Source organism: Pezoporus occidentalis, unplaced genomic scaffold (genome assembly GCF_034315485.1).
Source record: "Pezoporus occidentalis ecotype Australia unplaced genomic scaffold, CSIRO_AGI_Poc_V1 ctg82, whole genome shotgun sequence".
NCBI lineage: Eukaryota > Metazoa > Chordata > Aves > Psittaciformes > Psittacidae > Pezoporus > Pezoporus occidentalis.
In genome coordinates, this window is record NW_026916181.1 from 2,935,711 (window position 1) to 2,948,934 (window position 13,224).

Genomic DNA, 13,224 nt, shown 5'->3' on the forward strand with positions numbered 1-13,224 from the left:
TCAGTAAGAACTAAACACCTAAGTCTGGAATGTGCTGTCTGGCTTTCACACATCTCAGAAATATGGATGTTTCCAAAGAGAAAAAAGAAAAATCAGAGACTCTCTGAGCAATTAGTATGAAGGTATCTGCCTGCTTGGAGGACTCTCCTGTCAGCTCACTGTCTCACATCCCAAGTGAACCAATGCAACTGTCATTTCAGTTTAGTATGAATTTCTGCAACCTCTTGGTTTTATTTTTGTCAGTCACTGAACACATTTGTTAGACTTCATCTATTGATCTATTGATTTTTCTGCTGTTTCACTGGGATATCCTTTGTTTCCACACAAACCTGCTATTCAAAATCCTTCCTGCAGCAAAGAAATGAGATCAGGTCTGTGTGTCTCTTATAGAAGAGTTATAATCTCTTGTAGAGGAAGAGTCCAACTGGCTAGTTGTTTGGTAGCTCTTACTCCATCCCTTCTTACTATGCATCAGATCTTAAAGAAGGACTTACTGTCTGCTGCAGTTCAGGTCTTTTGGTGGAGCTGAATATCACAGTTAAGGGTTTAATACTGCTTGCTTGATTCCTTTCTCTGATACACTTCTTACATATTTGCTGCCTCCAGGATATATTTGTGCAAACAAATTAAGCATTCTTACTGTATGTTAATGTCCTGGGCTCAGCCCAGTTACTGGCTCAGCTTAAACCACGACAGTTAACAAAACATTGCATCTACTAATGGAGCTAAGTCTTATGTTCTAAGTCCCTTCAACATACATGAAAAATTCTCTTTAATGAATGCTGCTTGGAAAGAATTGGTCTCACATGGATGTAATTTTACAGACCATTTTGGTGTGCTTTTTTTCCTTTATTCCAGCCTCCCCTCTACACAGCCTTTCTTCCATTGTAAGCAGAAAATACTCTCATGCCCTAAACCTGCCAGTCTGACTATACAAAACAGGGAAACCCTCTTCTAATCCAGGGGTATTTGCAGACTAAATCATGTTAGATTTAACTGGATTGACAACAACAGATTTTTCATGGTTCCTGTCATTTTTTGACAGTGTAAATGCCAATTACATGATACTCCAGGAGCAATCATTTCACCAGAGAGATCCCGTTCTCATTTTCAATATCAAGAGATGAATGATGGCAAAGGAGTTAAAGTGCATGGCTTTACTTTGATACCTGTGAATTGCAACCACCTCCAGGAGGTCTGACACTGGCTTTTTCAGGGAAAAAGATTTTTAACCCATGGATGTTGCTATAGCCATCTAGAAAATATCAGGCATATAAAGACGTATTTCCTATGGAAAGCTAAACATTGTCCAGGAAGATGACATAATATATGTTGAGGGAAGTGAAACATCAAGGCTCAGTGCTTTTGAGTTAAGATAATGGCATTGAATTTATTAAGCTTTACTGATGTGTAAGCTTTGTGCTGATGTCTCCTGTGTTACCTGGTGACTCCAAGATGCTACATTGCTGTGCCTTGAACTCAAAGTCTTGGCACAGCCCAAGTGAGGTTCACAAGGGTTCAGCAAGTTTTCATTTACTTCAAGAAAAAAATATGACCCTTGTCATTTGTAACATCAATCTTCTTCCTGAATGTTACCTTATCTCTCTATTTACTCTCAGTCCTCTGTGTTTTTACAGTGTCTACTTTTCTGTGTCTACCACTTGGATTAGAAACCCTGTAGAACAGAGCAATTATTCATGTTTGTGTTGTGTGCTGCGTCATGCACATTTTGGTCAGCAAAAAAGTATTTAGGCTAGGGATAGCAAAGAGCAATCACTCATGCTCCACAATTTCATCCTGGGCTGGAGATAGCCTGAAAACTAGGCTGTATGCAGCTGCCGAAGGAACAAATATTCTAATGCAAACATTGAGGACAGCATCAAACATTCATGGATATAAGATTTTTTTTTTTTTTCTCAGGTACCAACTTTTTAGTTACAGATAAAACAGGGCATCAACCTTTTTAAACAAATACCTTTGCTGACCCCACTGAGATCTTACTATGATGAGGCATTCACAGCAGGCAAGATTCGCAGGAGAAACTAGGGGTGATGGATGTGTTTTGCACACAAAACAGCCCATTGACAAGAGCAGCTGGGCTAAGAAACTTGCATCTTTTCCCTTGTTAATGCCACTAGTTCTCTGAGGGTGAATTCAAAGGCAGCTGTGCCATATATCGCGCTGTTTGGGGAGGTGAGTGGGTTGCACTCACTCTGCAGTGAGTCATCCCCATCTTGTTTAACTGCAGTTTACCAATTTTCATTTGTTTATGTGTGTGTTCCAGGCATATCTGATTGATGATACATGTGGCTCTGGAAACTTACTGCATCAAGTCTCCACACTTTCCATCAAAATTTTCCAGCAGTATGGGTGGAGACCACAGGAAACAACATCAGATATGCAGATACAATTTGCAGATCTAAAGGTGTTCTGATTTACTCATTTATTCATGCCTAAGTCAGACCAAGGTTTTCTGTTTCCCATAAATACCAAGGATGACTGTGAAATGTGAGACTATAATCAACTCCAAAATGAAATCCAGTCTTCCAATTTGCTTGCAAGTGAGAAAATAGTAATTTTAAACAATGTAAAGCTAACAAGGAATCTCTTAATTGTGGGTTATAATCAGCTAAGGGCTCATTATAAGAAATCATCTACAGTCAGGGAAACTTGTTCTAAACTTCAGTTACTCAAATCCTATTGAAGCTGGTTATACCAAGTGCTTAGAGCAAAATGCCTATTCAAACTGTTTCCTGTTGGAGGACTTACTCAGGGATTTCCTGAGCCAAGTCAAAAGTGTCACAGATCAGATAAATAGGACTGTATGTCAGAGCAACCAGTCAGGCCCAGGCAAGAGTCAAACATCATATAAAAAGTTAGATATCACTAGCAGCTGTCTTCCATCATCTCTCTGCTGCCAATGCATGCCACACTCATGAACCACAGGCTGCAAAATACACTCTGCAAGGGAGATGGCTGGTTTTAACTCTTCAGTGCAAGCAGGGTGAAATCTGTTTCACCTCAAGGAGGAAGAATGGCACCTATACCTCCTCTGGAACTAGATGGTCTGAAACTGGAGCAGGTTCAGAGAAGGGCAGCAAAGCTGGTGAAGGGTCTGGAGCACACGTCTTATGGGCAGCAGCTGAAGGAACTGGAGTTGTTTAACTGGGAAAAAAGGAGGCTCAGAGGGAGATCTTATTCATCTCTACAGCTACCTGATGGGAGTTTGCAGCAAGGTGGGGATGAGTCTCTTCTCTCAAGTAACAAGCAGTAGGATGAGAGGAAACAATTTCAGGTTGTTCTGGGAGAAGTTTAGATTGGATATTATGAAAAAATTCTTCACCAAAAGGGCTGTCAAGCACAGGAACAGGCTGCTTAGGGAAGTGGTTGAGTCACCATCCCTGGAGGTATTTAAAAGACGTGTAGATGTGGTGCTTAGGAACACGGTTTAGTGATGGATTTCACAGTGTTGATCTTGAACCAGATGATCTTGAAGGTCTTTTCCATACTAAATGATTCTATGATTCTATGAAAACCCATGTGTGACCTACTCATCTTGACTACAGTCTAGACCGTTCTTGGCAAGGCTCTCATCTAGGAGTACTTGGTCATGGCTAGTGATAGGTCTTCCAGATGGGCCCTGTGTTCTGGTTTTGGCAATGTAGTAGGCCACTTCAGGCATTAAAATTGTGGTCCAAATGGAAATCTTGATGCTGAAATGCTTCCAGACACCGCATTGTTGAGGGTTTAAATCAGCAAAACAGCATAGCCTCTGAAACAGGACCCTCAGTTCAAATCCGGTATAATTCTTCACTGCAGCTATTTCAGCAAGTTGACTCTCCTATTTATGCCTTCAATTTGGTAGAATTTAGGCTTCTTTTTTTCAATCCATAAAGCCAGGAAGTGCAATAGTTATACAAAAAATAACAATCTAAGCTGCAATTATGTGCTTGGAGTAACTAAGTTGGGAATCATGGAAACAGTGACCTGTGGGCTCATTCAAAGGATGGTCAACATCTTGATATCCACATCATCTTGATACAAGCATTTACTTTGGCTTTGGTATATAATTAAAAATTATAAATTATATTAAAAGTTGTAGATATATTAGTGTAACCCTTTATGTACCATTCATTTACAAAGCCTATAAAGACATTTCCATTTCTCTGTTGTTTAAAAAGGGAAAAATAGAGGCAGATAGGTAAAAAGTCCATTATTTTCATTAGAAGCATTTAAAAAATCATTTTCTTATCTAGCCAGGGTGAATTAATAATCATACTGTGGAGTCAATCTGAATATTATTTATAGAGGTTAAGCCATAAAAGTTTGACATGGTCTGTACTTATGACTCTTTTTCACATGTATCTCATAACAGTGACAATATTTACGTAGATGTGCTATGGAGAACTTGAGACAGCTTTTATTTTCAGGGATATGGACTTTGTATGCGCTGCAGGGAGCTCTGTGTGGCAAAATACTTAGATTATGCCCATGTGACTTCCAGGTCTGCTGCATATTATCATCACAAGGTGTGTCTGTTCAGGGTTTGATTTCTGGCTACTGGGCTGATTCACGTGGCACGTCAGGGAGCAGCAGGACTCTGCTCTCCCATGCTGACCTGGCAATCCCACTGGGCTGGGCTCCAGCACTGCAGAAAAGTTTCAAGTCCTTTTTATTTGCACAGAAGGTGGTTTAAGGAAAACACTATCTGGAGTTCAAGAGGTAGCTAGGCTGTGGTGTGAACATAACTGGCATTCAAATGCTGGGTCTAATCAACACACTATTTATATCCTCAGGCAGTTATTCATGAGTATGCCACATTGATAAGCTAGATCAACAGACAAAAAGATTGATTACAGCAGAGGTACCAGGAAAACCTCACACCAGCATGATGAAAAATTAATCCAAGGTAGAACCCAACCTCTGGATCTGGCCAGACTTTGGGGTACGCAGATTGCATCCTCATAAGTAGATGTATTTTTCCATAGTGAGCTGCTGGAGGATGATCCTATTCTGACCTGAGCAAGGTAGACCATGAACTTCCTTGGCTGACAAGCATTCATAAAGGGGGTCTCTCCAAGGAGCTGGTAAGTAGATCAGGCCTTTACAGTGAAATGGAAACATGAAGGAAGCATGATGCTCCTGATAATTAAGTAATTAAGTGTCCTGGTTTTGGCTGGAATAGAGTTAATTATTTTCCTAGTAGCTAGTACAGTGCTGTGTTTTGGCTTTAGTCTGACAATAATGTTGATAAAACGATGATGTTTTATCAACAACTACTTGTTGCTCAGTAGCATTTATCCTGATCAAGGACTTTTCAGTCTCTCATGCTCTGCCAGTGGGGAGGGGCACAAAAAGCTGGGAGAGAGCAGAGACAGTCCACCTGACCCAAACTAACCAAAAGGATATTCTATACCACAGCACATCATGCCCAGTATATAAACTGAGGGGAGTCACCTGGCAGGGACTGATAACTACTCAGGTCAGGTTAGGTACTGGTCAGTGGATGGTGACCAACTAAACTGTGCATCAATTGTGTTTATTGTTTCTGTGGTTTATCTCTTCATTTTTGTAGTTTCCCTTTTCACTATTATTATTGCTAGTTGTATATTATACCTTATTGTAATTATTAAACTGTTCTAACTTCGACTCACAGGTTTTACCTTTTTCTGATTCTCCTCATCTGACATGGGGGGAGTGGGTAAATAAGTGAGTGGCTGTGTGGTACTTAGCTGCCAGATGGGGTTGAACCGCAGCATTAAGTAATTGTATGATTAACTTGGGCATATTACCACAGTGATGTGATTAGTTTTCATTTTACACCGTATCTTGCTTTTTCTGCCATTTTAGATATCTCTGCTCAGGTTTGAGGTATGTTTTTTTTGCCATTTCAAACCAGCTTTGATAGCTGTCTCATAGTTGTTAGCCAAGGAGGCCATCTGCAGAGTCGGCACTGTAATAGTATGTCAGTGACAATATCCTCTAATAGTGATCTGGCATGCTGCAGTATCTTCAGCTGTAGATACAGCCAAAACCGTGGGTCCTGTAACTGTGCAGAACCATTTACCATACGGATATCTGGAAATTTATGAGGCACCAACAGTCATATTTAATTCACATTAATCTTCAGTGAAGTCACTGAAATCATAAGGGGGATGAATCTAACTCAGATATAGTACAGAAATGGAATCAATTTAAAAAATATAGCCATTTTTTCATCAAAATGTCTATGAAATCAATCTTCCACTTGAGAATATAGCCCAAAGGCTTGAAGCTGACTGAAATTACTCAAATGCAAAAAGAATGTTTAATTACATGCTCATTTGGGAGGAGAAATGTAAGACTGTGTCCCTAGATTCATTTTTCAGACTAATTTAGTAGTCTTTGCATTGAATATTCTCTTCTGATGCTGGACTCAAAAAAATATCCAACATGGAAATTTGCCTTGTGAAGAAGGGCCCATTTGCATTATAGCTGCCTAAGTAAAATTTAAGTAAGATGTTACTATACTAGATCAAATCATAGTCTATGTGGTCCCAGAGGCTGTCTTTGAAAGTGACAAGCATGTGGTAGACCTTTCAAGTTACTGGAAACGTAAGGCAAAATATACACTAGGCTGTATCATTCAGATAACCAGCTGTTCATGTTGAGTGTACACTTCCTTTATGAAGCCATGTGACAGACATGGTCTCAGGTCAGACAGTAAGGATAAAAAAAGGTAGTAGTCTGTTATTGGGGAATGAGATTTTTGATGTCACATTATTTGCAATGTAGCAAATCACCATGGTCTCTTTCTTCTGCTGGGGCCTCAATGCAAAGAGCAGTTGGGTGATCAGCTAATTTTAGTGCCTGATGCATGGGATCGTTCAGTGGAGCAGAGCAGTGTTACTGCAGCACAAACTCATGACATCCTGGGACAAGGTGAGTGGGTCAAACGAAGGACATTTAAAAAGTGTGTCATATGATTACAGCGCAAAATGGGATGGGCCTGGTTTGGTTGCAAGTAGAAAAAGTTATGAAGCAGTCAGCTATGGAATAATTTAGCCACATGGGTAGTTTCTTCCTAATCCCTGTTTCTTGATTGTTTTATCTCTGAAGGGGAGAATTTCAGTCCTTTCCCCCAAACTCTCCAGTATTTTTAAATCACAGTATTTAACTCTGCATATGCTTTTAAAAATCTTGGCTGGCTTCAGTTTCTTACAGAAATTGGTTAGGTTTTCTGACTGTGTGTGAAAGCAGTGCCTTGAATCAGCTAGTATTTTGGGGATTTTCAGATGGGAGCATTAGCTCATCCACCCTGATCTTTTACACGGTATGTGGGATGGGATGCACCTCACCATTATTTAAATAGTGAAGTTAGGGATAGACAACGTACTCTAAAACGAACTGGTTTCTCTCTGCTCCTTTTACAGTCAATGGAAAAGGATGATTCCCTGCAAAGGGTAATTCATTCTTCTCTATGACAGACTTGAGTCTAGGATGTATAAATTGCTGGGACTGTGGACTTCTTACAGTGAGTTCACTAAACAGTCTTTGGCTGAGGCATAGCTCCTAGGAAGGCAATTTGTGCCTGAAATTGTCAAGAGATGGAGAGTCCTCTTCTTTCCTTTCTGGACTTCCCATGGGGTTGTAGCCTCCTTTGGGCATCCCCCTGCTCCAGCATGGGGTCCGCACTGGGCTTCAGGTGAGTGTCTGCTCCACCATGGACCTCCATGGGCTGCAGGGTCACAGCCTGCCTCACCATGGTCTTGCCACGGCCTGCAGGGGAATCTCTGCTCCTCTGCCTGGAGCACCTGCTGCCCTCCTTCTGCACTGACCTTGGTGTCTGCAGAGCTGTTCCTCCCACATATTGTCACTGCTCTCTCTGGCTGCAATTGTTCCTGCACAGTAGCTTTTTCACCTTCTCAAATACGTTATCCTAGAGGCACTACCACTGTCACTGATGGGCTCAGTCTTGGCCAGCAGCTGGTCCTTGGAGCTGGTTGGCATTGGTTCTGTCTGACATAGGGGAAGCTTCTGCTGCTTCTCAGAGAAGCTATACCTGCAGCCCCCTGCTACCAAAACCTTTCCATGGAAACCCAGTACATGGGCACATTCTGATACTAAAGCAAGAAGACTGATAAAAGTGAGAGGCAACTAATTTAAAATTATCATAAAGAAGCTTATTTAATTACAGAGACAACAAATAACCCAAGCAATTAAATATCACCAGATAAATTTAAATGCAAACACAAGGTTAGGAGGGTGAGTATATATTTTTTAAGTGGCATTTATGGACACTATGTTCCACTGAAAATCAGTGGATAATAGGATATATCTGTAGCAATGTTAAGTAGAACACATAAGTCATGCTTTGGAGTACAAACTAATAGCAACGACAGCGTACGAACCATCAAAAAGGTAGCAGGACCTGTTTTTTACTGGCAGCTTCTTCTGAAATATGTAGTATTAGGTGGTGCTTGAGACAGACCTGACTTTGAAACTGATGTTCTTCCCTGCCACATTACATAGCATATTACAGTGCGGATGACGGAGGGTATATGATGCTTTTCAGAGGAGGAAATAACTACATGAATTGAGAAAAGCCATGGAAAAGGTAAGGAATACACTCACATGTCCTGATAATATATTAGTTGAGATACCATGTCTAAGTCTTCATTGACTATACAGTTAAATGGAAATAGGAAGTCTAAATTTTGAGTCATCTGGTTTTCTGACTTGAACAAAAAAGTCTGTGGGATTTGTAGTTAAGATATTGAGCACCTGTAACAGATGGTCTCATTAGAACCTTTATAGATGTGTCTGAAATAATCCAAGAAGTTTGTAAAGGACGATGTATCTAAATCCTAGTCCCTAGCTCTAATCACTGATCCAAGCTGCATTTTTGGGTATGAAAAGAGACATAATATTCAGTCCAGCCTGATAACTCCTATGTGTATGTTTAACTCTGATATAGATACGTCCCTGTGTGTATCTGAAGAGCTACCCTGCTCGCAGTGTCTGGGTGTTAGCGTGGACATCAGGCTGACTATAAACTAATGGTGTACTCTATCTGGGATAAAGGCAAAGCCCATAACAACATTCATGAGGGTCAGTGTGGTCTGCAGATCAAATAAAGCTGTTCTTCTTCTTGTGGTCAGTCCTGGTGAGGTCAGTCCTGAATCCCTGTAGACAGTTCTGCTCTCCCCTACCCCTTCTGGCTCAAGGGGGGTGTGAAGAAACTAAAAGGGATTGAGAAAAGGGCCAAATTTGTCAGGAGCCCAAAGCATACATCTCATTCAAACACGCTGAGGGACACAGTGTGACAGACAGGCCTCATTCAGAAGAATAGCGACCAGCCACAAGGTTTCCATGGTTTCCATCCTGTACTGACCCATGGGATTTTCCCACAGAGCTTTGTACTCCCCCATGTTGACACACCTTCTACAGAGGATGGAACTAAAAAAAAAAAGAGGAAGTTATGTGACTATTTTCCCAATCAGTTTGTATTGGTTGCATGGTTATATTGAGTCACATGAGTCCTGGTCAGTACCCTTAGAGTGTGGAATGATGATATTTGCACAGGTTAAAGAAATATTTTGTAGGCCTGGACTTGGCTAGCATAGAGATGGAATAGGTTAAATAACTTCTTGAGGTTCCGTCTAGGCTTGTTTGCCTGATTCTACATCCTAAGCACTTGTCTTGACATTTTTGATTTATCTTGGGTGTATAGGGAGCAATCCTACAGCTGTCACAGCATGCGCTATTGATTTATTATGCTAAAGTAAATACAAACTGAAACATGAAAATTCATTAAAAGAGATTGTTTATGCCTGTGGACTCAATATGCTTTCAAAATGATGCTCTACAATCTCATTAGAGTCTTGTTCGCATTCATGGATTCACCTGTTGAGTGGCAAGAGAAGAGTGCACAAAATTGATCCTCAGCACTGATGTCTGATTCTTTGAGAATTCAGCAATTGCTTCATCATTCTGGGATGCCAGTTTAAATCAGGTGAATTCTATGACTGTATTAAAGCTCTGAAGTAGAATTATTGATGGGTCAAACACTGAGGAAGGAGTTTAAAAGATATAGGATTCCTTCAGGCCCTTTCTTAAAAGTACAACTGCTAGCTTTGTTTGGGTCATTCCTCATATGCTCTGACAGATAAAAAATCCAAACAACACATTCTGGTTATTTGTAATAGTGTTCTGGTCTTTTATTATCCCTTGAATCATCTACCAAAGAATTTTCTAAAAGGTAGTCACAAAGAGATTTTTTTATTCCTTTTTAGGGAATGTGTTTGCTTCTAGATACATGAGTAATCCTCTCTAATGGTGTCTGCCTCAGATCTCACTTAGCACTGCAACATGACAAAAAGGTAAATTAAATGTATCTATTTGGATGCTTTTAATTGGCAGTCAACATCAATGGTTCCAGTGAGAAGTTTTGGACTGAATTTAACCAAACGGAATTTCTAAAAGGTTTATCTTTATTATTAAACTGTCGTTTAAACCACGACAGTATCTTTATTTAAATGCCTCTTTGGGCTGTTTTCCTGTACAGTGGATGTGAGAAGTCAGAAAGTCATTTCCATATCTGCAGCTGCTCTTGCAGTGATAAATCTCTCTCTCTTCCATGTTCTGTGCATTGTTATCTGCCTGTGATCTCCCTTGAATGTGCATTGATTACACTCTCCCTGGGACTGAGGTTTTAACTGTTTTGAGGAAAAGATGTTAAAATGTGATTAAAGGTGTTATGAGCTCCCAAACCATCGGGTGCATGGGGCAGTCGACTCCTCTGCATAGTTGGTGCGCAGATGCACACACTATCAAGATGTAAACAGACATTTTTGTGCTCTTCAGAGTGAGAATGGAAGGTTGGTGTAACAACAGTGGTGACATGAAGAAGGTAAAATGTGGAAACAGTCAGCAATAAAGATTCAACATAGCTCTGGAATTAGTTTCCCTAAGGACCCCTTAGGCTGTGGTTTCATTAATCCTGAAATATGCTTGATGAGTCACGCTCTAGTAATGTCACACCTTATCTGGCATGGAGGATTTGTCCTGAAGATGGTTTTGGATAAGAAGTGTATGGGAGATGTAGTCTAAACAATTTACAAGTTAGGACGAAAGTAAGAAACTGAGTCATTTCCCTTTGAATGACCTGCAAAGTTTTCATCAGTGCCCACAACATTGTATGTTTTGGAAGTCAGATAGTGCAGTGCTGTATTTATACAGCAAGGTCCTGTGAACAGTGGATAGTTGCAGGGTAGATATGGGATAGGGTCAGTGTAATATTTGTGGGATGGATGTAACAGCTGCAGGATGTGGCTTTGGTCCATGCTGCTTTCCAGGATATTGGAAGCAGCCTTTCAATCTCTCTTGACTACTCCACGTCCAGGGCCAGGTCTGTCCCTGCTGCCTTGGTGGCACCTACAGACTGCACAGAAGAACTGTTCATGTGCACATGCCAAAGGTATTGGAAAAGGCTTAAGCTCAGCTCCTGAACTCCACCCTGAAGTGATTTATGATAGCTCAGCTTCTGAACTTCACCCCATAGTGATTTATGAGAGCTCATATACTCCTTTTCACCAGTTCTGGTGTAAAGCTAAACCCCAGCAGAGTGACAGAGCAGGCAGGCTGTCTAGTAACTACTTCAGCCTCAGGTTAGAGCTTGGCTGAACTGGCAGCTCAGGTTTTCCCATGAGCAGAACAACGCTGATAATCCTCTCTCTTCTGCAAAGCATTTAGTGCTCTCCAAAGGGCAACACAAGGTAGGATTTAATGGTGATGATGATCTGAACAAAATATTTTGCAGACACATATTAAAATATCAGTGGTGAGGGCTGGCTTGTTGCAAGATGCAATTAGAGATGCTGTTTGAAGTTTATGCCAGCTACCCTCTGGGAAGAAGGAGGACAATGCATGCCAGCAACTGTCATCGTTACAGAGAAAAGACTCTAGAATTGAGGTCCACAGGATGTAAGGAAGCACTACCAGAAGAAGAAATTCACATTCTTAACTAGTTGGAAGGGAAAGCAATCTACTTAATAACCATTTGAGAGACATATATAGCAGCAAACAGAACTAGGATACTAGTAAACTGTGGCAGAGAGCCACTTGATTTATTAGCTTCAGTGTGTTATCATCTTGAATGGAAATTTATCCCCCTCCAAAAAAAACTAGGCAACATAATTGCAGGGACACAATATCAGTGTGCTTTAATAAAGGAGCTGGTTATCAAAAGGAATACCCTGGAGGAAGAAGCTCAGGGCTCAGATGACGATACTTAGCAGATGGGCAGGTTTATTGTAATCCTACTCCAAAATAGCATATATTTTATTTTGCTGTAACCAGGGACCCAAGTAGAGTGCCCAGCTTGAAAGTGGGCATAATATGGTTTATGGAAATAATATGATTATGGAAGATAGAAGAGGTGAGAAAAGCTTGGGAGCTGCTGGATTAGAGAATTTGAATGACAGGAGAGAACTGTTGCTCTAGCTGCCAAAAAGGATAAAAACCTTAAGGTTAGTCCTGGTAAAGCATTCATCCAGACAAGTAAACCAGGATGGATGGTGGAAGAATGAGAATCTTTGAGATACATGTCGGCAATAGTAACCACTTAAGCCACAGAGTGTGACATTCATCTGATGTCAGCCACTGAGCTGAAAAACTTCATCTCTCTTTCTGAACAAGAGAGATCTAGTGAGTACACTCTGTGGAGTGCAGTGAATGATCTGTTTCTCTCTAAAGTAGCTGTCTAAATCTGAACAGATGGACAGTCCCTCAAAATGCTTATTTCCCTCCATGAACTGTAAAGTAAAGCAGGATAACTCCTACAGAAGGTGCCCTTAACCTTAGGTGAGATGCATCACAAGCAAAAGACTCCATCTTTAGGGAGAGCAGATCTGTCTTGGGATTGTAATGGGGGTCTTTCAGAAGTCAGCTGGTTTGACTCATAAAATCTGAAGATGCATGTCTAGGCTAGTGTATCTAAAGGGCTGCAAGAAACATAATTCCCTTTGAAATACCTAAAGGGGGCCTACAGAGAAGCTGGAGAGGGCCTTGTTATTAGAGCAAGTAGTGACAGGACAAAGGGGAGCGGCTTTAAACTGATAGAGGGGGGATTTAGATTAGATCTGGGGAAGAAGTTCTTCCCTGTGAGGGTGGTGAGGCACAGGATTCCCATCTGTGTCAGTGTTCAAGGCCAGGCTAGATGGGTCTTGGAGCAACCTGGTCTAA